The following is a 24,665-nucleotide window of genomic DNA, read 5'->3' on the forward strand; positions in this document are numbered from 1 at the left end:
CTCTGGACATGTATATTTTCAAGAGAAGAAAGAAAGGCAAAAAAAGTAATTAATGCATGTATAGAAAAGGGAAGTAAATTAAGAATTTATACTTCTGTGGAGGATATGGTGAATATTGTAGCAACAGTCCAAAAATTGTTGTTCACTCAGAAGTTCATTACTACTTGATATTCTCCAAAACTAATAGCATGAAAAAGTCTATAAACAAACAAGGTAATGAAATAAAATGAGCTTAAAAATGGATTATTTAAACTTTCAATGTTTGGAGTAAGATTAAGAGCTAAATAATTTTTTCCTGCTAAAGCTAAACAGTAAAACGAATATACTTTGGTTTTTTAATAACCTCTTTCAACTACAAGTCTTGACGTATCTCAGAAAGATAGATGTTAGATGTAAAGGTAGTCAATACAGTAATCTTTTGTGAAAAACAGCAGAATGTTGTGCATTGCACTATTTTATCCAAAATCATTGCTGTTTAGCACATTCTGTTAGCTGAGCTTGCTAATTTAGGGACCACTACTGGTACTTTTAAACAACAAAATAATCAGTGTGGAAGCTCAGATACTTAAAGTGCCATTGGTCACACACCTACTGGCAATATTAGATGAAAGATTCAAAAGTTTTAATAATGAGGTAAATTCCTACATCAGTAGAACTACAAATTTTGTAATAATTGCTATTTGTCTAATTCAGTAAATAAAGATTGGAACATTGTATAATATTCTGGGTAAATTTACAGAGCTTACCTCTCTAGGGAGGAAAAAAGTAAACAAATATAAAGGGATGAAAATCTACAAAACACTTAAATGCCTCTAACCCTCCTGAGCAGGCTTTCTCTTTTTTTATTGCTCGTTAATATTTTCAATTATGTTTTTTCTTAAACAAAACTGAAACCCATATTGTCAAAGCTTAATGGAATGTAAAAGGAGAAAATTTTCTGCTTCCACAGAAGGTTTTACCAAATAGCTTCAATTTTCTTATTCCTGGTGCAGGAGCACAGACTGACACAAGTAAGTTTATTAGCATAAAATTCTCTCTTATTTACATGTTTAGATGATGTCAGCACTCTAACGATGCTTTGTACTGATAATCCACTTTGGAGAAAGGATGACAGGATTAGTAGTGCAGGAACTGGACAAACAATTCCCTGTAATTAACCCTCTCTTTTCATCACTTGTGAAATCCTTATTTTAGTGGAGCATCCTGTGGATCTGCAATAAATTTTTCTGTCTCTTTACTCAGCATTGCACACTGCTTCTATTTGAAGATAAGAAGAAAACATAATGAACATAAAGATTACTAAATTTTTTATTCTCTTACAGAAAATGATGGAAATTAAGGAGTATAAATTTAAGAATGTTTAAGTATCCATCTTTTCCAAGAGGTAATTTCTAAATTGCTTAGTAATTAAGCAATTCACTGGGTTTTAGTAAAAATTTATTTTCTATGAAATTTATTTTCTATGACTCTTATCTGTTTATTGTTTCAAAGTATTCTTTGTCTCTAATTTTCCCCTATACAATGTCACAAGCAGCGAAAATTTCAAGTTAAGCATAAAACTGTCACACTTTCATGATTTAGTACCCAGTGCCTCCTAGGCTGTGCTTGGACTTCCTAGCCCATAAAGGATAGGGAATAGTGAAAATGTATACTTAAGTATACATTAAAGTATAGATTTCCAGAAAATTTTGAAGGAAAAAAAAAAAAGAGAGGGTTGCTAAGAATTACAAATGCAGTGAAACTAGTAATGTCTGCACTAAAAAAATAAAACTCAAAACAAAGGCGTTGAAATATTCCAGCATTTGTAATCTGTAAATCTGAAATATCGTGGAAACTGCTAGATTCTCTCACCTCATTATATAGATCTGAAGTTACAGAAATTAAATTTGTGTGGTGTATTTTCTTCTACTCCACCGTGGGAATTGCTATTAACATCAATTGTAACTGTGTGTACAGATCAGAGACACCATGCTGCAGATAATAAAATGTTCATGCACAAAGGGGAGGAGAAGGAAACCCTTATAATAATGTTAGGAGCTACTCATTACAAATTGGAAATTACAGACCAGATGTTTTTAATCTATTTTTCCACACTGGGTGTAAACTCAGAACAGCAGCACATTCACAGTAGAAAGGATGCAGATTATATAAAGCTATCACTTATTTTTTGAGCAATGAATGCCCTTTCAGAAAAAGAATACAACCTCCAATACTTAGATAGGTCCCTTAATTCCAGATAATTCTTCCAGGGTTTTTTGTGGTGAGAGAGCAGAGTGATTTTTTTCTAGTCACTGTTCTCCACCTTCTCTTCCCTAATGCAACAGAGGAGGGAATATGCTAAACTCTCCTATGTATTGCTTAGCTTTTCTATTTTGTTTCTGCATATGTATGCTTTTCCCTTCCTCTGCATCAAATACTTCCATTTCAGATGTTTAGTCAATATCTTCTAATTTCTTATATCCTTTTTTATTTCCCTGTTTCTTTACCAAATACAGACAGACACCTATGTCAATGAGGAAACTAAATATCTATCTATATTTTCTTAGAAAGAGCAGAGGATGGGGTATATGGTAAGGATGATCTTGTGCTTGACTTTTGACTTAGTAAACATTCCCTTTTTTTGTCTTCTAGAGAAGAAATTATTCCCTTTCCTCTCATTCCATAATTATTCTGAGAATCAATCTTTCATTAGTGTTTCTTTCCAAAACCTAAAATCTGCAAAAGGGTTGACAACAAACTCAGAAGATAGGCTTGGACTGAGCATAATGATATAGAACAACTCAAATTTCTTTGGACTGACAGAAACTAAAAAAGCATTTTGTCCTTCAAAGAATCAAAGTGCATTACTTGTATATATTTGTAGTAAAACAGAGGCTTTTTATCAAAAGCTGAAGAGAAGCAGCATTGTAATGCTCTCTAGACATATGCTTTATTCCTGAAATCATAATTTCAACTTGCTTTTACCCTGATCCAATATCTCCTCAAGAATGTCATCAGAGGAAAGGAAAACCTATGCTTTGTAAGCACTTAAAAATCCCCAAGAGTCTATGACAGGTATGTCTTGAGCTGACCCCCATCTGCCAATGCCTGGGCTATATTCACTGACCATTTATCAAGGGCTAGCCTGGCAGAGCTCATATCCTTTGGTAAAGTCTCAGGATACAACAGTATTACTGTGTAAGTATTCACACTTTCTACATGGCAGCAATTGGTCTTTGCAAATAAAGATGAGTTTATATGAGTTATTACCTCTGGCACATCCATATATCATAGAAGCCAACATCAAAGAGTCTTTTCTCTATACTAACTCTGTTCTAATTATAGCTCCTATATTAAAGCTCCTATATAAGCAAACTGATTTGTAACAATTTGTGTAGGAATATGCTAATGCAATACACAGAAGGTGCATGGAGTGCACTCTTTCCTTCTTCTGAAAAATTTTATGGTTTTAATGGAGTTGTTATTCCAGAGAACTTTCAAGACTAAGAGAGTAATTATTCCTCAAAAAGTCAAAGTTCCTCTGCAACTATTTTCTGGAAATATTATCTGGTCTGTAAAATTAAATATATGTATTGGGTTCTTTAACTAGTATCAATTACTTGCATCTAAATGTTAACCATTCTTATATCTTCTTAATTTTTAAAGTAACACATCTGTCCCATTTTAAAATGCCATTTACATCATGTAGATGTTCTGTAGGGAGTTCTACATGTGACCTCCCTATTGTGTGAAGGAGACAGATTTAGTTTTAAAAATTACTTTACTGTGAGTTTCATGTACAATCACTGTCTATCACCCCAGGGTCAATAATAACTTTTCTGGGTTCTATCCTATCTTTAGTAAATTAAGTCCTCTGCAAAATTTTCTCATACAGAGGTTGATCCATTAATTGAAGAATCTTCATCTTTCTGAAGCTGAGCCCCCTTCTGTTATACTCTACCTTCTTGGAAACCACAATTCTGTGTAACTTTTAATCAAGTGTAGGTTTATACAGAAATATAAAAAAATCTAATAATAATAATAATAATAATAATAATAATAATAATAATGATGATGATGATGATGATTATGATAATAATGATAATAATGATAATGATAATAATAATAATAATAATAATAATAATAATAATAATAATAATAATAGTAATAATATTTTTAAAATGTTTTGGGGGTTGCTTTTTTTTTTTTTCTGTTCAACTTTACACTCTATAAGGCTAACAGACCATTTACATCTGTGCAGAGCCAGAGACCACAAATATCTATGAGAAAGCTTCATTGTACCTCTGCATGTGGGGCAGATGCTCTGCTATTTCTCTCTTTGTCTGTATGGTAAAAACCACAAGAATGAATGAAAATCTCCCAAGAATTTAGCACATCTTTTTTGAATCATATGTTGCTGAGTACGGACTTCATGAAAAGTAAATTGTAATCTGCCATACTATCGCACTGACAAAAAGATGATTAAAAATTCATATTAAATGTTATATATTTGGATTTCTAGAGTGATGAAAGGATCACTTGACATGGTCTGTATTACTGAGTATTTCACTATTTAAAGAGTGCACTCTGGAGTCTTCGCCATCTAAATGAAAGCATCTAGATACTAAAAGTATTCTTACATAAAATTGCCATTGAGTTCCTGAGCATGATATGTAACAAGAAAGGGAAATAATACATAAATCTTCAGCAATAATGAAATAGAAACAAACTATTTCAGTTAAAAAAAAAACTTCCTATACATATATATCCTATATATTCTATACGCTACAGAGAAGACATAATTGCCACAAAATACAGTACCTTCGCTTTTTTGTGAATTCAAACTAATCTGAAGTACATAAAAGCTAAAAATCTGCTGATAATGTCTCAAAGTATAATATCTTAATACTAGCTGAAAATACTGAAAATATATATTGGGGATATATGACGAAAATACAGTTTGTTTTACCTATTTTAAATATAGAAGATCCCCTGAGATTCCTTTTTACAAAAACAAAAATTCTAAATGACAGAACAAATTCAGAGACTCAGTGTCTCATGTAACTTAGTTGATAAAATACTGTGAAATTCATATACTGGTTGAGGTATTTTTGAAATAATGTTGCCATCAATGATCCAGATCTTTATCTCTGTGGTTTCAAACAAACTGAGTTACTTTTCTTTACTAGAATAACATGTAAAGATATTACTATTTTATGGAGAAGATGATTTTTCATTTTACGCTAGAAAGCATACTTGTTATATGACTAAAATTCTTTGGTCATGCATACCTTAAAAAGGGAAAATGTAGGGAATTACACTTGTATTGTTCCAGTAAAATCTAAAATAGGTGGAATAATAGATCTACATAGTGAATGACTGAGCTCTATCTGCTTCTTTTTTACTTGGCTACCCCTTCCATTTTAGCAGAATGACTGTTAACAAATTCCTGTTGATTTCAACAGATATTGTCTGTAAGTGAAAAAGGCAATATTTTTTTCAAGTGTTACTCAGGATATGTGCAAAAAAATGTATCAAAACACTTTTCAAAATGCATATAGTTAATTTACATTAACAGGAATAAAGGTAAAGTATATTTTGAATGCAAACATGCTGGAAGTTTCAAGCCTTTTTTATCACTGTGTAAAAAAATAAAATAAATTTTAATTTTCTTTTTATTTTGGTCTTCAAACTCATTGTTGAGAAAAAGGAATGGTTAATTAGAAACAGACAGTCCCTTAGCAATAATTATTATATAAATCAAAAATCTAAATTTTTTTTATTACTAAATCCCTAAGAAATTCCCCTCATGTATCTGATCTCTGAAAGCACATTTTTTTTGCTCTAATTATGTGTGAATGTGTAAATGCTTTGACGGAGAGTGGTTACTTTCAGAATTTCTACACCTAAGCTCCTTGAAAAAATATGAAATTTATTAAAATTCTAAAAAAACCCAACATATTTGAAATAGTATTTTTGCATTATTCTAGAACTTTAATAAAAATATTGAAATATTGTGCTAATCGAAAATTTAAATTACAGTCAGTATAAATAAAAAGAAAAATACTTGATCTCAACTAATTAAGTTTACAAATTGCAAGCTTTTTCCCTGTTTCCTTAACAGTGTATATGAAAATTTTTAATAGGAGCCATATATGATAAAACAGAATTGGTGGCCTGATATCCCACAATAACTATTCCATAAGAAAATAACTATACTCTAAAATTATTATTAGAAAGTTACACAGTCTGTACGCACAAAACATAATCTCTTTTATATTAAAATCCTGTCTAAATTTTTTTGTTCTGACAAAGCAATGGGTGCAGAAAATTCTTTATACTGTCATGTTTTTTCACATTATATCATGCTGTGTGTTTGAAAGATATAGTCAAATGTAGTGAAAATAAGTATAGTGAAAATGTTGAGCATGACTGTATCAATTTCAAAGAAATTTGTAACTCTGTATGAAGCATGTGGTGCATTATACCTGTTTTTCTTCTAGACTTTTAGAGACAAATGTTTTCATCCTTGTGCTTCAGTCATTTTATTTATAAAGTACAATTTCCTCAGCATATTCTACATATCTGTACAAGGGAAATTATTTCATTCTTCTAAAACCTAATAGGAAAGAACCAAATTAAATTATATAATTCAGAACATATATTTTGGGGAAAAAATTAAGAATGGATGTGTCAGGACAGTGATTTACAAGTAGAGAACCAAGTTGGAATCACCCTTCTGGAGGAGTTCTAGCAGTTTGGCCTATTCTATATAGATTATATAGTTGAAAAAAAATAGTAGAGGTCTTCCAAACTTACTGATGACTTCACAAAAAAAAAAATAAAAAGCAACTACAAAATAATTTCTAGCCACTTAAACTTAACCTTCCTCGACAGATGTTCTGTAGGACAAATAGTTTTTGCCATGCAGAAATAAATCAAGATGAAACATTTCTTTCCTTGCCAAATACTGCTATGCAGCAGCACCAACTGATCTTGGTGTGATGGTTTAGCTCAGGATAAGAACAAAGTGAAGGTATCAGAGGGACTGAGCCAGTCATTAGAAGGAATTAGTCTTCATCAACCCAAAGATTTTTCCATTGACTGGTAAGCTGTCCTCCTGCTTTCAGTTTTGTTTGTTTCCTAAGCTGCAATTCTAGAAGTTGTTTTCAAAAATTATTTTTACAAAGGCTTTCCTACTTGAATGCTGAGTTTCACCTGAAGGTATCACAGAAAATGAATAAAATTCTTAAGAAATACAACTTTGCCAAGTAACAAGTTAGAGTGACAGAAGTATGACCGCAACCTAACTTCATTTTCTATGTCAATAATATTAAAATTGTATAAACGCAATAGCTATAGGTTTTCCTAAATAAAGATAGCACAAATTAGTAAAGCTTAAGACAGTATCAGCATTTATAAAATGTGTTTAAAAAATGAATACCAGTAAGAACATATTGAAATACATATGTTCTTATGGAACAAGTGATGAAGATTACATTAAGAAACCTAAGAGATTTGTTCATATTCATATTCATAGACAATAAAAGAATACAATCAAGATAAGGAAATTCTGATTAACTCATTATTAAAAAATGAATCTGTATGGATTTTCTTTGATTAATCTCTTTGGTATTTGGATGCTCTGAGCCAATATATATCCAAGTTCTGACTTGAATTTAGATAAAAAATAGTTTTGCATGAAATTTATTTTCAGAAAATCCTTTATTAGTATTTATCCTTCTTATAGACCATTCTTTTTTCAGGATAACTTAGATATGATTTGAGAAGAGAAAAAAGAGAAAAAGGAAACAGCAAATAAGTTCCTAAACAGATAAAGCAAAAAAACAGTCTTGTGTCTGGTGTTCTAGCAGCCCTGAGAAAAGTTACTTCACCAGAAAATTCCTTATTCTAGATCAAGATATTAAAAAAAATATATATCTATGATGTAAGTTAGTGTGTTACTTGCAGTGGAAGTGATCTAAAGATCATGTAAAATTCAAGGTGTAGTACCTAAAACTGGACTGAATTTTTTAAGATAAAAATGTGCACTCATCATCTGCCAATGTGCTATTATTCTGCCTCTACTAATTCTACTAACATTCCTACATTAAATAACAGAGCAAGTAAGGTCTTCATGCCACACACATAAATCATCCTAGATTTTTTGCTTCAAGTTAAACTATGCTTTGTAGTATAAAAGAGCTAAGGAAGAGAATAGAATTTCTCACAGATTGTATTTCACAGATGAAGTCAAAGGTCAATTATTTACTAGCATTTGTACAATTGTCAAATCACGTGCACTTGCATTTTTTCAGCTTTTCAGGAAGAGGCACTAAGATGCAGTAATATAACTAACTAACAGTAATGTGGACATGTTCTGTTTTCATTCTGGCAGTAATGGTGATCTTGTTATTATATCCCATAAAGCATGTAAGGGATAATATGTCTGTGATAATCACCTTAAAGATGCTGTGATAGCATAATGTCACTCACTACAGAGGGAATGACATCACAGGAGGCCTGTACCTCCTGCAATATTAGAAGGCTGCCTGACTGCCAAACATTGTTGCTGGTGCATTGCAAGGCACAGGGGTTGTTTTAATGACTCAGCAATACACAAAGATAAAAATATTTTGTGAAAAATGGTGTACCTGCCCTGAAGACACATACATGCTGCAGGCACAGAAACGAGAGGAACTCCATATTACAAAACATACAAACTCCCTTCTGTCAAAGTTTCTTTATTTTTTGGGTTTTTTTTTCCTGATTGTATTGTATATAATAACTGTGTCATAAAGGATCCCTCAGCAACTCAATGCTAGAATTTTGAGAAGGTTGTATAGAAATAGAACAATACAATATCATTTCATTTGTATAAATGAAAAAAAAAAAACCCTAAAGTTTGCAACAATCTTTTCTCAATAGCTTCCTAATATTTATCTTCAGTTTGCACTGTGTCAGACTACCATTGTCTCCCACAGAGTTGCATGGCCTGTATTTCTGAATAAATGCTGCTTTTCTTTTACCTGGACATACATGTCTAATTTGTTGTTTTCCCACAGGGTTATATTAGCCAAACAGGAAACTGGGTCAGCTTAAAATAATTCTGTGTGGTGCTGTAGGGGTGGAGATTGTTTGACTTTTTTTTCACATAAGCAAAATTATGTTTCTTACTGAAACATATAATAAACTCTTCTTATTTGTGTGCAGTGCAACTGTTCAAAGCACTCACTCTTGTACTCATCACTGACTCTGATGGTGATAATATTTTTAGGCAGAATGGCAGCTAGGAAAGGAAATTAAAGTGGGTGCATATAGCTAACGTCATTTGTGGCAATGACCTAAACAGCTGATAATCTGTGACTACTGATTATTCCAGTTTGTTCCAATTACCGCTGCTAAATTGTTAACCAGCACCCTGCTTATAGTGTTTTCATATAGCAATTGTAAAGACATCAAATTTAATATGATATTTCAGACACAAATTTTACTGATACCACCAATGATATACTACTGGTAAGTGGAAAATTGTATAAACAAAAACTGAAATGGAAAATGTTATAGCTGATTATTACATCCCTGTGATATAATAATAAGATGCCAGTTTTATATGCCTGACCCCATCTAAATGACATCTAACTAAACACAAACATAAATAGCTTTGGATTACTATTAACTATCTGAATATTTGTCATTAATTAATACTGTTCCAATACTTCAGAATATCTTTGGCTAAAATATTTACTGGGGGGAATTGCACTTAATATTAAGCATAAGTGTTTACTGTGAAATGTATTCTAGTTGTTCTTTTATGATATTCATTAATAATTTAGAATAAAATTGTTCAAATAGAACTCATGATTTAAAATATTGTAGATTAATTAAGATAACAGAACTGGTAGAAAATATGTAAATTACAAACAATTCCTTTAATTGGAGGGTTTTTAAATTTATTTTTTAAATGTAAAAAATGCAATTCCCATCATGAAGGAGAAATCATGATGTATAGAAAACATGTCTGTTTCCTCCTTCTGAAATGTTCTGTATATCATAAGAAAAAGAAATAAAAAATAGGGTTTCTGCTGAAAGCATAACCAGACTACTTATCTTCTTTCTTTATATAGTTTTTTTAAACGGAACCACTATGAGTGAAGAGTCATTCATTGCATAAATTACAGCGTATCTGAAATTTAAGGTTAGTTATTAGAAGGGAAAGCTTTTTAGAAACTCTTTAGTATAATTCTTAAGTTCAACAGAAGTGGTAAAAGGTGGTAGAATGGTAAAATATGTTAAAATAATTCTCACAGAAAACATCCTTAAGGCTAATCACTTTTTATATGTCTAAGACATTTCTAAGCCATCTGTTAAATGCAGAAGTAATACCCTGCTTTTCCAGTTTGTAACAGCATTAACTTTTAAGATCTTAAATACAAAAAGCGAGGGAAATCTCCCAAAATACTAAAACTAAATAAACTGCATAAAATATGAGTGCTTATAACATAGCAGTATCCCTTGTGCTATACTAGCCATAGTTTTAGTAGAAAACCTTCCATTCCATCATCTACTGAAGAAAATGGATAAATGAAAAATGAAACCTATAATACCCTGACTTTGATGGTTAAGACAGATACAGTTCATAAGATGAGCCCAGCAGGAACAGCATACCTCTTAATATTTTCTTGGAAATTTGGGAATAAGAATAAAGAATCTGAACTCAGTTCAAATGCATTACGTTATCACAGAAAGAAACAAGAAGAAGTTAAAGTGATTTAGTCCTTTGGGCATGTGAAACTGGGTTGGAGTGCAGTAAGCAAAAACAACCCTTCCACAGCTAAATTTCCCATTTCTCTCTCTTAGGCAAAAAAAGAAAAAGAAAAAAAAAAAACCACAAAACCAAAGTCAACCCCCCTCCAAAAAAAAAAAAAAAAAAAAAAACCAAAACCAAATAAAAAAACTGACTCAGGATGTACATTTTAATTTCCACAGTCCCACAGGCTTTGGGAGCAGGAAATACAGATTTACAGATTCTTACAGTGACTCTGAGGTAAAGGATTTAAGTGGCTCTTCTAATGTTGCATGTACTTTCATCTTTAGAACAAGGACAAAAGTGATCTTATGTAGGAACATAATATACATATCATCCTAATAATTATTCCATGACTGCACAGTGTGACTGCAGCACAGCTCTGCTATCAAATAGCTGCAACTGGTTAAATTTTGCAGTCTAGAATAGGCAAAAAAAATAATACTTTCATTTTATGCAATAGAAAAACATGTTCTTAGACTAAGTGGGGCACCTATGATGGCATAAAATCAGTCAAAAGAAAAAGCAGTATAAAGCAAAGCAAAGCACTTCATGCTCTTATGATAGCTGAAATCTCATAGTTCTTTGTATCACAGCTTGCACGATAATATTATTCTCTCTTTTGAGATCCTGAATTCAGGGATGCACTTACCTGACTGTATGAGAAGATTGGAAGTGTTTTCCTCCTATATGTCTCCAATTATCTGCTTGAATTTCAAGACTTCTGCAGTAAAGTGTCTGGCTTTTTCTGCCTCTCTTTCTCCAGCAGAATAATAGGAAGAAAAGTCAAGAGATCTGGATCCTGTTAAGTGTCATAACCTTTATGCAGGTTCTTTTAGAACTTGGCTGCTAAGCATCATTTTCAGGAGCAAAAATATGCACTGTTATCCAAATGAATTAGCTCTGTTGTGCTAGTTCTCACTTGGTTGTAGTGCAACCAGATGTCAAGGTTTCAAATGTGCTAACTTGTGTGATAAAAAGTGTTGAAGAGAGTTTCAGTCCCAAATGAGCTAACAAAACAACTTTGTTTTTTGCAAATATTTAACCCAAAGGATGGACTTTAACAATAGAAAAGTTTCCATATATTCATATCTATCTGAACAAGGACTCACAGTTCAAGTATATGCAGGTATACTATTCTGGGAACATTTTTCTGCAGGTATTCGAAATCAAATCTGTTGAATTGTTAATATATTTTTCAATTACAAAACACTGGTGAAGATTCTAGCACTCACTAATATATGCTCATATCAGGTTATAAAGGTCTATTTTTGCAAGCTAAGTTCCCACTTTTCATCTTTTATAAAATAAATAAGCATATCCCAGGGTTAGTTCATAAAGTGATGAGTGAAATACAACATGTAATGTAGGAGAGACTTTACAATGTTGGAAATATTATCATAAACTGAAGTCATAAATCCTTGTAATGTCTGTATATGCAAGATCTCAGCATCCATAAACAGTCACAGAATCTGTATTAAAATATGCTCATAGAAGATATAACTAGGAAAAGCCTAAACCACTTATACTGAAAGGTGAAACAATAACAAATAAATTACTAACCTGATCTGCTTTGTTTCAGACAAAAGAGCTTTGATTCCTCTCAAAGGCAAAGAAAAATCTAATACTTATGGTTTTTAACAATATATTTAGAAGGCTGGTGATCTTATCCTCCATAATACATAAATCTGAGTTAACAGCTCAGTGTTATTTGCAAAGGCAAAAAACTAGTTGTCAAAGTTGCTAATACACATTAAGATTTAGTAAAAAAGCCCCTCTGAAAGAAATAAATGAGTGTTTTAATCTCAAATACCCTTTCCATGTTGTTACTCAGGTCACAAGACTGCTTGAATGCATGATTTAAAAGAGACAGTTCATGGCTTACTATTCATGGTATATCTACTCACTAGATAGTTTAGGTACTAATTTTTCACTACTAAATTTTGAACAATTAGCTTGGATAAGAAGAAACAAATAAAGCGTGCTCATTTTTTGAAAATATTGTTGGAAAAGCCCCCAAACAAAAGAAGGGTGGCCAGGATTGCACTATTTATCTAAATAAAAGATGTAATGAAATCTGATTTTGAGTCGCTTGATTATCAATCTGTTTATTTCCCAACAAGCTGCATCTCTTATTATCTCCATATTAGAACCATGCCTTAATATTATCTGCTGCTACAACATTTGTCACAAATGGAGTTTCTTGTCACATTTCTTAAGATCATATGAGAGGTGAGTGACAGGAAGCTGTGGAGTGACAGGACAGGAAGGACTCAGACTGTTTCATGAGGCTCTCTTGTCCAGGTGTATAGCTGTGCTTAGAGACAATGAGAGAAATTTCTGGAAGATCCACCCATAGAAATCTTTCATCTGCTTATTCCATGACATCATAAGAACCTCTAGTAAGTTAATGCTAGAGGAATCTAAATTTTAGCTGTTTGGTGAATTTGGTGAAATTGGCATAGCTTGAAAATTATTGGGAGACAGTGAGATTGGGAGAAAAAAAATGAATGTCTAAGAATCTTTTCTTCAAGGAATTAAAGAAATTCTTTAATGCTAGCAAAGTAATTGCTTTCTCACTCTATAAGCTCACCTATGGCTATTAAACTACCTACACAGTACCATTATAGTAATTAAGTTCTGAACATGTAAGACCACTGCCCCTCAAACATGGTCTGTTTCCCACCTTTATATATACCTTTGGGGTATATATGAAGAATAATAAAATAAGCCACCTTTATTGGAACACATAACTTTCACAAATCTTTTCCTCCTGTCGTCACCACAATCATCTGATACAAATAATATAAAATTAAACTTTATTTCATGTCACTATTTCTAAACTTAATGGGTTTACCTTTAATTACATAGATAAACGAGCCTTTCCCTCCTTTTTTATGGTATTGGCCACAGAAAGACAAATACATTAATCTAAACCAAAAATAATTGTCTGAGATATCTTTCAGAGATAAAAATAGATTGTGGTGCATTACATTTCCATTAAAGACAGAATGGGAACAATGTGATATATTTTAAGTTCTGAATGTCTATAGCTGAGTTGAACTTGTGAGTTGCAACTGAGGAAAATATAACTCCTGAGGTTGTTTTGCCAAGCAGAATTTTTAGACTAAATGAATGTTGATACATAATATTTAGTTATCTCTTATTTTGCCAATAAGTGTAGGAGACAATACAGCATAACTTGGGCAATTTCTTTCCTTCTATTGTAAGACAGGAAAATTAAACAAAGAATTTCACTTATATGATACACTTTCTATAGTTTTAGCTTAATTTTATTGAGAAACCTATATCATATACCTTAAATTGTCTGTGTACAGTTCATATACTTTAAAATAAAATTAAAATAGCATACTTTTTCATAAGTACATAATAAATGTTCCCATTTCAAGCAAATTAATGAAAGAAAAGAAAAGGGGTTTAAAAATTCTTTCCCAGTGGAAAAGAATGCTTATGTCCAGTGGAAATAGCTGGCTTCAATGCATTTGGACTCAGTTTTTAGCAGAAAATTCCTAATTCAGCTACTGAATGATATAAGGAGTGATTTTTTTTCACTGGTTTCATGAAGCAGTATAAACCAACTATAGAATAAGCAAGAATTAGGCCAACCTCTATTTATAGGCAGTTTTCTTTGTGAGGCTGCTTTTTACCCTTTCAGCAGCTCTTTCACACCATTCCAATTTCAGCTAAACAGCTAAAAATCTGTGATTTTTTTTTCTTCAAGTTTATATATTTTATTCTTGTGACATTTGCAAGAATTAATTGCTGATGACATCCCTCTCATCTCTTAGAATAACAAAACTATCAAGACAAGTGTTTGAACTTACAGTCACTATATTGTTAGCAAGAAAAGGAATGAACAGACTTCCTCTCAGTACTAGTTAATAAAATCTCCTTTTGTCTATAGATGTATCTTTGAAAAATAGAAAACAGTTTTTCATATGACAGCTGTATAGTCATAGTTGCTAACAATTACATTTCAAAAAAGAATTATGCTACCTCTGCATACTAATCTCTGTGAAAGTTACTTTTCTTATGTTGACTAAACAATAGATTAGATTTTGTAAACAAACCAGACATATTCTTTTTCAACAGAAATAAATATTGCTCTATTTTAATACCTCTGTAAAATAAAAAAAAATAAAAAAAATTGCAACATTCATAGAACTTGAGACATAATTGATGCATGTATTCAAAAGAAGAAGAAAAAAGGGAAAAAAAGAAGTTAAAAAAATTTTCTGTAGAAAGCCTGCAACAAGTTTTTACAGAGAGAATACAAAAAGTGCTCTCAAGGGATTGACTCTATTTTAGATGAAATTTCAGCCATAAGTGATGTTTCTAGAACTACAAATCCATAAAGAATGCAATCTGTAAATTTTAATGGGGGTAATGCAAAGAGTTCTACTCCAGATTTCTTCAGGATATCATGATACCTTATACCTGTTTTCTCCTCAGGTTGCTGAATTTCTTTATCAAAAACTGTAGATGGAAATATTCATGCTAAAAATGTGATGCTATATTTTGACAGTGCTGAGACATTAATTTAACAGACAAAAGATAAAAACTATTAATTGAACAAGATAAGTGAAGTTTGCAAAAAATTCTGAAACACAATCAGTTTATGCTCTAATATGAATGCTATGTCTATAGTTGAAAAGATTTCAAGGCCAAAATGAAGATGTTATGTAAATGAAAAAGTGAAATAGAATTGTACCACACAAACTCCCTATAAGAAAAGTTTACATGCCATTTTTACTGCCTTGACTATTAGACATCTTTAGACCCTAAGGCAAGAAAACCATTTGGATTATAAAAGGGCGAAACAGAGAAAAGTAATTTTGTCAAAATAAACAGAGCAGCTGGTGGAAATAATGGTCAATTTTCCAGTCAGAGAGGAAAAAAAAACAAAAGCAATCAGTATAAAAACATTTATCCTAATTTGTCAGTGCAATCTTCCTGTTTTTCAGAAAGACAAAACATTAATTTCTTCAAGACTTCATTGGAGACGCCTATAGACATTTTTGAGAATCTTTACTAATAAATTCCTGTATCCAGACACTCAATAAATCAAGACGGTAGATGAGAAGAAATATTTTCTAGATGCCTTGAAAAAACCCTAAGATTTTATTTTAGCATCACACTATTTCTTTTGGATAAAACTGATGGATTTTCTCTTCCCAAGTAAGGCATGCCAGTGTCTGCCTAGGCTTACAGAGTTTAGTGCTGCAGATCACATAATATTATATATTTTATAGGATCAAATGTTCTCAGATGTCACAGATGAACATTTAGTCAAAGCAATTTTTCGGTATATTCTGATAAAGGCAGAGTGATTTGAAATTTAAAAGAACACTCTTCCAACTATCGTGCTCTAGTGGTTCAGAATTCAACATAATCATAACATCAGAAAACATTTTTCCTTCAGGTTTTCAGTACTTCAAGTCACGTGGAATATCAATGGATAAACTTATCCCTGCTTTCACCCTGTACATAATTTCTGCCACTGTAGGCAGTGAACTTCTACAACCTCTTGGCCCAAGAACTAGTCAGAGAGTATCAGTACATTTAAAGAGACTGGAAATTTGTGAACAAGACTTTTGTAAATAGAATAACCAGAAATATTCCTCTAACAAGGTTAATGAAATCCTGTGGCTTCTGGTTAGCTACAAAGAGTATGGACTGCAAATACTGATCAGGCACTATCTGAGGAGCACCTCCTTTTGCTATGGTCAGGCATAGAGGTTGGTCAGATAAAGAGATAGCTCAGACATAATAGAAGCATTATTGTATTTATAAGATAATATAAAAATCTCAAACCAAATATTTTATTGTGGTGATATCTCTTGCACTACTAAATGACTCAGAGCAGATGGTAAGTAACATCAGAATCTACCCTTAAACACACAAAGAATAAGTACAGGAGGAAGAGTTTGAGGAAGGAAAGAAAACAGAGCACTTGTTAAAGTGGAGGCACCTATTTCTCTTCTCTTCAAGTTGGGACCTGACAGATCCAACTTATTAGCTCTGCTGACTATTTTGTCTTGCATATGTTTCTGATTGCGTCTTTCTTGTTGTTTGGGGATTTTTTTGGGTTTTTTGTTTGTTTGGTTGGTTGGTTGGTTTGGTTTTTTGTTGTTTTTTTTGTAACCCTGGTCTGCCTTCCACGGCTGCAGTTAAGGGATCTAAGAAAATAGATTTGACCTATTACATTTAAGTTTGTGATTTGGACTAGATGAGTTCTATGGATGTCTTACTTTGCTCTCAATTTCAGCTAGGTGAAATAATTTCCATTATCCTAAAATTTAGCACTTCCCCATGAGACTATAAAAGGCATTGTTATGGCAGATTATTGCTAGAGTTCAATACAGATGAAAGAATAAAAAGGTCAGCAAAGGTCTTCAAAGATAATCTGGGTTTGCCCTTACCCCCTTCTCCTCACTGATTTACAGAGGAAAAGAAATATTCTGGAATGAAGGACTAAGCCAAAAGCTTTGACAGTAAATTGCAAGTCTTTATAACTGTGATGATCTTCTAGCAAGTGAATAAGTGAAATTTCTGTCTCTGTTTGAAAGTCAACTTTGGGTTAGAAAGCAACATATATAACAAACACCCACGTATGTCCAGATCTTACTGTGGGATGTGAGCTCTAGGCACTGATATTTAACAGAGCCACATTCCAAAGTTGCAGATAATTTTCATATGCTATTTTTGTTTTCTGACCTTTCATCTTTCTTTTTTTCTTTTTTAATTCCTTTTTTTTTTTCCCCCTTTACTTCCTAACTGAATTAAGACAACCAGCAAAGAGTTTTCCTCAATTTTATGTAATGGAAAGTATTGCAATAAAATAACCTGTAATACATTTCACATTTAATGCTCCTCCAACTACTTTAACATAAAGTGCACAAAATAATTTTATGTGTGCCATAAGAATGGCATTTGAATATAAAATAAATTTCCTGCAAAATCCATTTTTACTCTAAATTTCACAGCTTAGCTTGCCAAATTCAAATACCAGAAAATACAGAAGAGAGAAATGGATTTTTATTTAATGAAATTTTCTATTAGATAAAAATACTTTTTTCTTGCCTGAAGTTTTTATGTTCAGACATAACTAATGAATACTCACAAAGTAAAAAAAAAATCTTATAAACATTTAATTTCTTGAGGACCTAATAAAACAGTGCAAATTTGATTTACTGTGGTCACATAGACACAATTAATATCATTTGTCTAAATCAATGCCAGCAATTTTGTCAAAGCTAATGAATGACACAATTTTTGACATTTTACATGAATTACATGTCATATTTCAGTTACTCTAAACTGCAGCTAAAAAGTAGGACACTGAGAAAAAATAGCATTAAAGGGGGAGTAGAGAGATAAAATTTCTTAAAGAATGTTTCATTTAGCATGTACTTCTCTTTCCTTACAATAGTTGAAGGGTAAATCTGATGTAATCCCAACCGTATTTTAGACTTCACAAATAGACAAAATTTAGTTTCAGCTACTCAAAAGCCATACATATGCAACAAGCTTGGCTTTTATATTTTCATTGTACTGTCCTTTCATGACATTGTGCATTAAAATGACTGCAGCTGTCACAGGAAAACCAAGCTCCCTCAAATCTTGAAAAACTTGCTCAGCAATAGATGAAAATGGAAGTGAAATTTCAAGAAAGTTCAGACAGAAAAATAACAAAGTATATTTTCTTTTAACATGATTAATCAGCTAAATATTTTAATTAAGAAAAATGGTGCTTGAATACCTTGCCCTCTATTTTCATTCAGTGAAAATTTTATTATGTGATCAGAAAAAAAATAGGAAGATTTATTCAATGCTTACATCTTCTTTCAATACAGTTTTTTTCTATAATTATTTTCAAGCATTTTATCAAGTGTAGCATGACATGAATCAAATGAAGATATTGCCACATCTTCAATGAGTTGAATTTTCCCACCTCTAAGAGATTTTGCAAACTGAAAGGTCTTGCAAGTATTCAGCCTAAATTTTCATTTTGAATGCTGAGTCACATTACTCATATAAAACTTAAGTAATTGTGAAACACTCAATACTCTCCCTCTTTAGTCATTGCATTTCAAAATGATTGAAAAATTTTATTGCCTTTTCTCAGAAGTCTCACACCTAAACAACAATAATTCTTAATCTTACCAGAAATTATTTTTTCCCTTTTCCCTAATGCTTTGTCACTACTTTAATTTTCTCTTATATTTTGACACAATTCTATGTTGCTTTATATAACCATTAATTTAAAAAACCAACCCCCTGAAAAAGATACCCTCTTTTAGGGCCCTCTCTGATTTGAGAAAGAGTTCTTTATGTTGTTTTCTAAACTTCTCATTTTACCTTTTTCCCCACATACTCTAGTAGCATAATTTTAAAAGTGTAGTAGTGTAACCTGTCTTGAGCCATCCACATAGCCTTCTATACACAGACCTGCATAAGACAAGTAGTAAATTTGTAGTTTCTAAGGTATTTTGAAATATATTTTCCTAGTCATTAGGTCAAAATTTGAAAAAAAAATAAATCCAGAAATATAGACATGATGTCTTTATCCATTACTAGATCACTTTTTAATATTTTTCCCCTAGCAATTATTTTAATTCTCTTTATATCATCTAAATAATTCCTTGTTAAGAATCTCCTGTTAACATGCCTCATATTAACAGGAGTCTTTGACAAAATGACTGAGACAAACATAGAATTAGATAGAGAAATTTAAAAAATTAAATCTGTGGAGATAACTGACTTTCCTTCTTTGCACAGGAAAACAAAAAACAAACCTAAACTGCAATTTTCATATATTGAGAAATAACAGTTCTGAAAAATCTTCACAGAAAATTCAGAACATGCACTGTTGTAAAGACTTTATTTTATAAATCTTTATGTAGGAATTCCATAAGACGAAGAAAGAAGTTAGAAAAGTAGGTATTCTGCTTCTAACACAAAAAATTACAGATGAGTTTCTTATGCAGGAATGTAAGAAGTTCAGAGAACAGGAAACTCATAAATTAAAACTAGCAGATGCATTAAAATTTTTAACTGTATGGATGTGCTTCTGGGATAATAAAGACACCTTTGATTGTGACAGAGAAAAATCATAGGGATTAATGAATTAATCTCCTGTCTGTAACTAACTACAGATGAAAGACATTAGAGTGATAACCAATCACAATCATTTCCCTACCCCACCAAATCACTCTAAATCAAATTAATAACACCTTAGACTAAAGTCTCTTTTTGAGAAATCAATAAAAACACCCAGACTCAGCCCCAAAAAATCCTTTAACCCCTCCACAAAAAAAACCCACAACACCAAAAAAAAAAAAAAAAGGCCCAGCTCAAAGAAACTCAGAGAGCAACTGATGTAAAATAAAATACACAACAGTTGTCTAATGTAAAAGCAATCAAAGTGACCATTTTATAGTTACATTTTTCTTTTTCCTAACTGTAGTTCTTTTGTTATTTCTGGCCTTAATATGGATAATGGGATCATGACTACATTTCTGTAGTTTTATTCTCGCCTTTCATCACCCCCAATCCCAAAAAGAAAAAAACTTAAATACTGAAAATACAAGAATGCCAAGTGTTAAAATTACATCTTAATGATAAATTAATAATAGTAAAACACTTCAAGAACACATAATTTCTAGAAGGCTGTTACATCTCTCCTCTTCCTCATGTTGCACATAGTATTAGATTTCACACTTTTTCAAATGCTACTTATGGTTGGGAGGATTTCTTGTCCTCATGGTTAAGCATATTTTCTTAAACATTTTCCATTGCATGTTCTATCCTGATGGTTAAGCATGGCATAAGGATATAAGATGCAATGGAAAACATTTTAGAAGAGAAAAATAATTCTCAGATAAAAAAAAAAGTTAAATCCAAAACTGCAAGGTGTCAGATTTTTCCTGTATTGTCTACCCAGATAACAGTCGCTTAAACTCTTGTATTCTTCCATTCCTTATAGTATTTTCTTTGTAAGCCTGGAATTATTTGCAAATTGCAACATTTTTAAAATTATGAAACCTGAGCTCACAAACATAAGAAGATCTAAGTATAAAATATATAAAAAGGAAGCAGATTAATCTCCTGAGAGGACCTTCTTAAATATATCACAAAACCAGATACCCAACAAAAAAATAAGATGATGGTGAACAAATCTCTCATTCCAACACCACTTTCTGAGTTTTATAACTTTAATAACACTCATGACCCTTTGTGATCCATCACATTGTTTGCAATTCAATAGCTTTTTTATTTCATTTTAAATTCATATCACTTCAGCGATATTGTATCACAAGTGGCAATGTGATTGAGTGTACACTAAGAGTAAAATCAGATTTTGTCATATGAATTGTACAATTGAGTACTTTGAAGCTCACAAAGGTTGATGTTGAAGCACATATTACTTAGCAAATAAATTTATTTGCTATATACATTTTGATAAAGCCTAAGAAAAGAACAGATAGTGTGTTTGCAGAATTTCTTTGTATTATGTAGTTGTTGAGAAATAATGAAAAAATCCCAGATCCCTTTGTAAATTAATTAAAATTGCATGCAAATTCAAGTTATCTTTTAGTCTAGAATAACTTTTTTGTTTTGGTTTGGTTTTTTGGGTTTGTTTTTTTTAATACTGCAAAACTGCATGGGGCTTTACAGGTGTACAGGCTCAAATTTTTAGTAGAAAATAAAAATAATTAGGAATGAATCTTCAATGGATGTCTCCCTCATGAATAATAGAAAACTTGAAATTAAAACTTGTTATATGCCAGTATAATAATAAACAGGTGGACATACACAGAATGTGATTTGTCAGTTCTAGAAGTTTCCTAGGGAAGTGAGATTAACAACATCAAAGCAGAGGAAATAAAAAGCCATATATAAAGAAACATGGATTAAAATCTACAGAAACAGTGAATAAACCTGCAAAGCCTTTTGTGTCACTTTAGTTCCCTGTTATAAATATTGTCATGGATGACTGCATGGCCCATCGGTAAAGACAACTAGACTGGCACTGAAAAATTTCTCCTGCTCCCTCGGTTCTCTGTGTTCAGCATACTGTGCTCCCTCACTGCCTAGCTCAATGCCCTAGTAAGAAGTATCCTGTTGGAAAACTCTGCTGTGAAGCCAATTTTACCTTTCCCAATAAGAATTTTGAACACTACTCTGCTGCTCGGGGGACAGGTACAGACTGGCATGGGGATCAAACTGAGAATTATTAACAGGAGGTACCTGTAAAGTGAAAAAAACACACCTTGAAGAAACAGAGACATGTAAATGAAGTGAGCAAGAAGATTAAACAAAAGGAGTAATAACATAACTTTGAATGATTTTCCAAACACAGTGCTTTGGTATCTCCAAGTCTAAGGTAGACCTTTACCTCTGCTATGGAAGGAATATATTTGATTATTTTGTGGAAATTCTTCCGTAAATGATATTAGTGACACTTTATACATAGTGTCAGTTAAGACAGTGTCATTGACTCCTCTACACATAATTCAATAGATGTTTCTTTTTTTTTTTTTTGTTTTATTTTTCTTTCTAACATTCATTGTCCTAGAAATCAATGGCTTTGGGATGCAACATATCTGACTGCATAGTCATCCATCTGTATAAGCTAATTACATGATTCAAATTACTGACAACATCCTTTAATTTATTGCACAAACATGAAGAATCCAAACTGTTAACTTTCATTATCATGAAAGTTAATTAATTTAATGCCTCAGAAGTAACCCAGAGATTTTTCCTTAAAAAGTTCTGAATAAAATTAGAAAAGACACTTGAAAAGTAATAATAGACTTTGCAAGTACTTCAGGGTAAAGATGACCATGGAAGATAATGAATTATGTTTCCTGGCACAAATAATTCCATCTCCTGAGAACTTACGTATACTTGCTGTGAAAGTAACTATCTGATTTACAGTCAGACTGTCACAATATTTGCAAATTTCATTTTTAAGTCCATTCCTTTCCAGCACATCATAGATCTCCTCGGACATATCAGGATATTAATCATTCTGTTAGATAATCATTCTGTGGTAGTTTTATGCAGCTACATGTTTATATGACTGCATTTTCATAAAACCTGACTAGATTTATTGAGAAAACATGTAACATATAAACATAAGGTCAAATGACAACTGTCTCAAACAAGCAATTGAGTATGTTCATATTCTGCTGATTGTCTTTAGTGTTTCATGGAAATATCACACTGTGAATTTTTTTTTTGTTATTAGTTTTTGAATTTATATTCCTAATATGATAAATATTTAATACCCTTCAAATCCACAACAGTGGCAAGTATTTTCTTGAACTGAAGTAGCATGATAGATGCCAGTTTAAACTGTCACAATATATATTTCCATCGTTTCTCCAAATCAATTATCTTTTTAGCTCCAATGAATATATCACCCATGCAGATACATCTTAGGGCAACTGATGCAATATATCTTTTGTTGGTAAGATAATACTACCTAGCAAACCAATATTTCTACTGTGAATTAACATATAGAGATTCTCTTTAATTTTAGCCCCCTTTATGCTGACTGAAATATCCATCAATATTCTCTTTTACTGTCCCTCTGAACATATTTACTTTGAACACTATAAGATGTGTGTTGTCATCCATGGAAAACCTTGACTTTGCACATGCTTTCTCTAAAGGAATCCACATATCCTTACTTAGGTTTTTTGGGTGGCGGGGAGGGGGGAATAACCTATACCAAATCTATTTGGTTTGCAGGTGAAATTATAAAGGCATTCCAAATTTTGATATGTAAGAAGGAACATTCAAACAGCTTGAGGATAAAAAGACTTCCTGGTTCTTATAAAACTTATAATATACCACATAATCATCAGTATAATTCAAATCAATTAACTGGTTAATATTAATTTTCAGAGAAATAAAATGTTGAAATAGATCATGCTTAAAACACCATTTTCAGGTTCACTGATGCTGTTAAAATAGTTCTATTTTAGATAGAAATCCACTTACAGTTTCAGTGAGAAAGGTATAGCTTTGCACTTAGAAAGGAGGTTTGCTGTATCAAGGAATCAGATATTTCTGGGGAAGTTAAGCACCTTGAATATCAAAAAAGAAGAAAAAAATACCAGAGAAACAAACTGCAGTGAAGTAGTACATTGTGCAATCACTGTGTATGAAAAACTGAATCAGCAAAGTGGGCTTTGGTGGCACTCAAACATTCATAAATTAGCATGCCACTCCTGCCAGTATGACAGGATATACATCATGTATTTACAGCACTCTACTGTCTTCAGTTCCATGCACTGATCTTCTAGCCCTGCCCTCCTCCTGTCTCCCATTCCTGTCTCCCATTGCCAGACTCATTCCTTACATCTCTGTTATACAGACACCTCTTTAGTTGTAAAGCTATGCTTGCATTTTTCTTCATTAGCTGGGTGAATGAAAAGGGGCTAAGCAACAAAGAGGGCTCCCAGATTGTCCTTACAACTTTTACAGAAGATTTTGCCTTGCATCACGGTTGTGGGTGGAGTACACTTTACTCTTTGAGGGTACAGTTATAAGTAGGAAGAAAGTTTCAGGTAAGTGGTAATTTCACTCTCCATTCTCACAGGTATATTAAAAATATGCATGCTGACATTATTATATGGATTTTAAAGTATGAAATCATTATCAGTGTTCAGCAGAACAGCTATCTGAACATGTTAGCATCATAAAAAGTCCAAATTATGGTGGAAGGAATGTTGGGAAGGTTGATTTAAATTCAGAGATGATTTTGAAAGGCAGTGGAGAGGGGAAATACTATTTCCACCTTCGCTGACACTATACAATATTCTCCATACTGCATAATGCA

General features: G+C 32.1%; 1 protein-coding gene across 35 annotated transcripts in view; it reads right to left on the reverse strand.

The window, feature by feature from the left end:
• The window catches only part of PTPRD (protein tyrosine phosphatase receptor type D), a 1,155,761-nt gene that overhangs the window by 999,226 nt on the left and 131,870 nt on the right, over nt 1–24,665 (reverse strand). Inside the window, exon 1 of one of the 35 annotated variants that reach the window (XM_077790476.1) lies at nt 11,439–11,553. The exons of the other annotated variants lie outside the window; for them this stretch is intronic. The gene's annotated coding sequence lies outside the window, so the exon portion shown is untranslated. Of the gene's footprint in view, nt 1–11,438; nt 11,554–24,665 lie in introns of those variants that run through there. 35 annotated transcript variants of the gene reach the window in all.

The sequence above is a fragment of the Lonchura striata genome, chromosome Z (genome assembly GCF_046129695.1).
Source record: "Lonchura striata isolate bLonStr1 chromosome Z, bLonStr1.mat, whole genome shotgun sequence".
NCBI classification, from domain to species: domain Eukaryota; kingdom Metazoa; phylum Chordata; class Aves; order Passeriformes; family Estrildidae; genus Lonchura; species Lonchura striata.